The sequence below is a fragment of the Gekko japonicus genome, unplaced genomic scaffold, assembly GCF_001447785.1.
Source record: "Gekko japonicus isolate JY-2015 unplaced genomic scaffold, Gekko_japonicus_V1.1 scaffold153, whole genome shotgun sequence".
In the NCBI taxonomy this organism is placed as follows: Eukaryota; Metazoa; Chordata; class Lepidosauria; order Squamata; family Gekkonidae; genus Gekko; species Gekko japonicus.
The window spans coordinates 867,581-871,637 of NW_015175360.1; positions in this window are offsets into that span (position 1 = coordinate 867,581).

Below are 4,057 nucleotides of genomic sequence, written 5' to 3' on the forward strand. Positions count from 1 at the left end.
TTTCCCCTTGTGCTGTTTTCCTGTCAAAACTGCAGTACCCCTCACCACACTGCCTTCTCTGATTAGGGGGTAGGTAAAAATTAGTAACCCATACATGTTCTCTGTTATGGACAAATCCAGCTTAGGCTACTGATGTTTGGCAGAAAAATAACACAGGTCTCTCCTTTTAAACTACAGATTCTTGTGCATTTTGTTTAAAGAACTGTATGGAAAAGTAATCACATAACTCCACACACTGTGTCATTCTGCTCCAAGTCTAATCATAGAAATTTGTTCTTTCATATTTTCCCAGGGGCTTACTTCAGATTGTTCTCAAAGTAATGAAATGCCATTAGCTTGTTTTTCTTTAAACAGAGTAAAATCCAAACAGGAAATCAGTGTGGAACTTGAAGGATTTGACCATGATTCTGAGAGAAGTGTCTTGGAAAGCTAGGTAGCCAAAGACTTTTCCCAAGAATGCTGAATCCCAGGAGATGGTGGCCTGGAGCCATCTTTGGGGTGGGGATAGGACAAATCCATCCTGTTTAAGTGAGCTTTATGTTGGGAAATGAACTAATTTATGATTTTATATCTGCTACACAAGCAACAAATGGACTGTGCACACACTTGTATACCATGAGCCTAGAGAAAGCTGTTTGCATCACCTACTGTGTGAGAGAGATTTCACATAGGGAACACTTGCCTGCATTTCATGTTAATGAAGCTTGCACACATTCAGCTCAGAGAGCATCATGGGAAGGAGAAGCACATGTTTGCCATTGTGAGCAGAACAACAACCCAGAAGGAGAAATCCCACCATTACTAAAGGGAAGGGATGTCACGGAGAACACTGACTAGATCTGCATTTGAATTGCAGTTTCCTGTTTACAACGCCTTGGCAGCCTGGTGAGGCCAAGATTCATCAGCACAACAAAGAGATGTCCTGAAGCTGAGATTCCACACCTGGCCAGATGGCATTCCATAAGAAAGAGTATAGTATTTCAAATATTTGCCCAACCCATAGAACACCGGCCCTTTTGCACATTCACCAATCAGGTAGTTCATGGGATGGACTTGTAAGTAGGTGGGATTACAGTGTGGCAAGATGCCACCCACCTGGAGATCCAACTATATAACGCAAGGACCATGCTTTAAGAGCTGGGCCAGCCACATTCTACCATCAACGCAAGACCATACTTCAGGCTGGCCACACTCCACTACCCCCCTCTTCCCTGCCTTAAAACTCTTTGTCTTTACTGGATCTCTTTGGGATGCACAGCCAAAGAGATACACACACACACACTAGCTAGCTGGTTCTGGCAGTGTGAATTAGTAACTACCCCTAGAACTATTCCTTACCCTCCAATTTCCCCTTGCAACAGACAAGGCTTCTGGAACAGGTGAGTATGAATCTAAATAGCTACCTTCCTACCTCCAAGTAAATAAGAAACTATCTTAATATTCTTTCTGTAATTCTAGAGGAACCTTGAGTGTATGTGAATTGTGTGACTGATGTTTTTGTATATGTGACTTTGAAATTGCTTAGTAAAAAGAATATTTGTTTTGGAAAAACACCCGTGTGATTTAAATTACTGGAACTCTGGGTTTGGACATGACTCTGGTATAGCTGGTCAGAACTCACGTTAAAAATATAGTCAGCCTCAGCTGTAGATAAAGCTGTTGGCGTAACATGTAGATAGTTAAGTGCCTCTGCCATGTGCGATCTCTTACTCTATATGTTTTATATCTCTGCCATTGTGGTAGTGATTTTACTTTATACTCCTGGGGGCATTATGCACACTGCTGATTTATTAGTATTTTCATTGTTGTAATTCTGCTGCAATCATTATTGTATGTTGCCTTGCCAGGCTCATTAGACATAACATTTTCAAATAAATATGGAGAAATGGGTGTTCTGCTAAAGACTCTATTATAATTGTCTCTTCAGTGCCCTAGGCCCACCACTAGACAGGTGCAACCCCCCTGCTACGACATGGGTGCATGCAGAGCTGCTATACCCAGAGCCACACTTCCATGTCCCAAGCCAGGTGCACCCCAAGTCACCATAAATGAGCTGGGCAACAGACTCAGGTGTAGGGTTGCCAGCCTCCAGGTGGGGCCTGGAGTTCCCCAGCAATTACAACTCATCTCCAGACCACAGGAATCCCGTTTCCCTGGAGAAAATGGCTACTTTGGTGGGCGGACTGCATGGCATTATAGCCTGTTGAAGTCTCTCCCCTCCTTAAATCCTAGCCAAATTGCCCTTTAGGAGAGGCAATTGGAACAGTTTATTAATCGGGATACTGGTCTATGTATACGAAGGATGGGCTGTGCCGAAGTGCTTCAATGAAGAGACGGAAACGGGAGTAAAATTCACTGCGCTTTACTGATTTAACACTCAAAGCAAACAATAAAATAACCACATACACACAAGAACTAAGAAGCAAAGGTAGATTGGGTACAGCACGGTTGCATTAGCAGGTTATATCGTTGAGGGGGAATATATTTACCTCAGGCGTATCTTCAGCTCCTAAATCTTCCAGCTGGAGGTGGGAAGGGGGGGGGGAGAAAAGGGTAGAAACACGTGGAACCAGACCAGCCGGGAACACGTGTATTGACCTTAGCTGCAGACTAAGGCAAATCAATTTAAGGGGTCGGTACACATAGCTGGACAAGAGAGGAACAGCAGACGTAGAGGGGTCGTTGGTAAAGGGAAGATGGCTGACTGCTCCGTGTTCACTGTTTTAAAGGTTCTTGCCAGGGGGAGAGGGGTGGGCCCAAGCGGATTATCAGGTGGCCCTACCCCAAAGGTTGGGGATTGGCTATGGGGTCGATTTCCAATCTATTGATTAACTTGAGGGGAGGCACCTGGGCGGGGGCAGGATGTACGTGCTTGGGACCTCGTGCTGTTGACTCATCTCTTGCCATGTGGACTGAAACTTCTATTGTTGTCTAGCGAGGGGAAACTCCAAAATAAACCTTTTAGCTGAAGACAAGATGTCTGGGCTAGCTAATGAGTTTCTGTGTTTGTGGTCAACCTTCATGTTTGCATATACATGATGAGCTTAAAGACTCTGGGGCCCTGCTGGATCGATGTAGATTATCACTTGCAGCTGACATCGTCTCTGGGTGCCCTCGGGTTGAACTCTATGCTCCACAGTCTCTTTATTAGCCCTTTTGCATCAAGCTTTATTTCATATAACCATAGTCCATGAAATAGACCCAAAAATGGACGTTTGGGCTAACACCTCACAAGGCTCCATCCCCAAATCTCAAGAAATTTCCCAACTTGGAGCTGGCAAGCCTACTCAAGTGGGAAAGGAGGATGCTGTGCTGCACTGTGATTTGGGGTGGGTGGACCTCAGCTGTAGCAGCAGATTTATTTATTTATTCGATTTATACTCCGCCCTCCCTGCTGAAGCAGGGTCAGATCCTTCTTCCCTTCCCCCTTCATGGTGGCAGGGAAGGAAAGTCAGGCGAGCAGGCCCCTGGTGGCAGTGTTGAAGCTGGAGGATGTGCTTAGGGTTACTGTTTGCCACCCCTGGCACCCCCCAGCACCCTTAGCAGTTGCAGGCCAGTACTGGGAAGGCCGCCCTGATCATTATGAACTCAAACAAAAAATTAGGGCTGCCAAATCCCCCCGGGGGGCGGATTTCCCCCCGCTTTGGAGGCCCGATTTCCGACACCGTGGAATCGGGCCCTGGGGGAAACCCCACCCCGGCGTCCACATTAGCCGGATGTGACGTGTGACGCTGGGCACGCTGGGGGCGGGGCCACAGCTATTTGAGGGGAAAACATCTGGCTGACGTGCAGCTCCGTAGCTAACAACTTTTTGCTCCGGGGGCCAATGTTTTTCTCAGGGGGCCTGCCATTATATGTCTGTGTGGTACTGCTATGCCATGCTCATACTTCCAAATAACTAAATTATGCCTAAAGCCAATACTAAGTACCATTATACACAATGCAAAGCACATAATAACACACTAATTGATCTATATTCCTCATATATATTACTCTGAACCAGTGTTCCCTCTAAGCTGAGCTAGTGTGAGCTAGCTCACAGTTTTTTAGCCTCTGG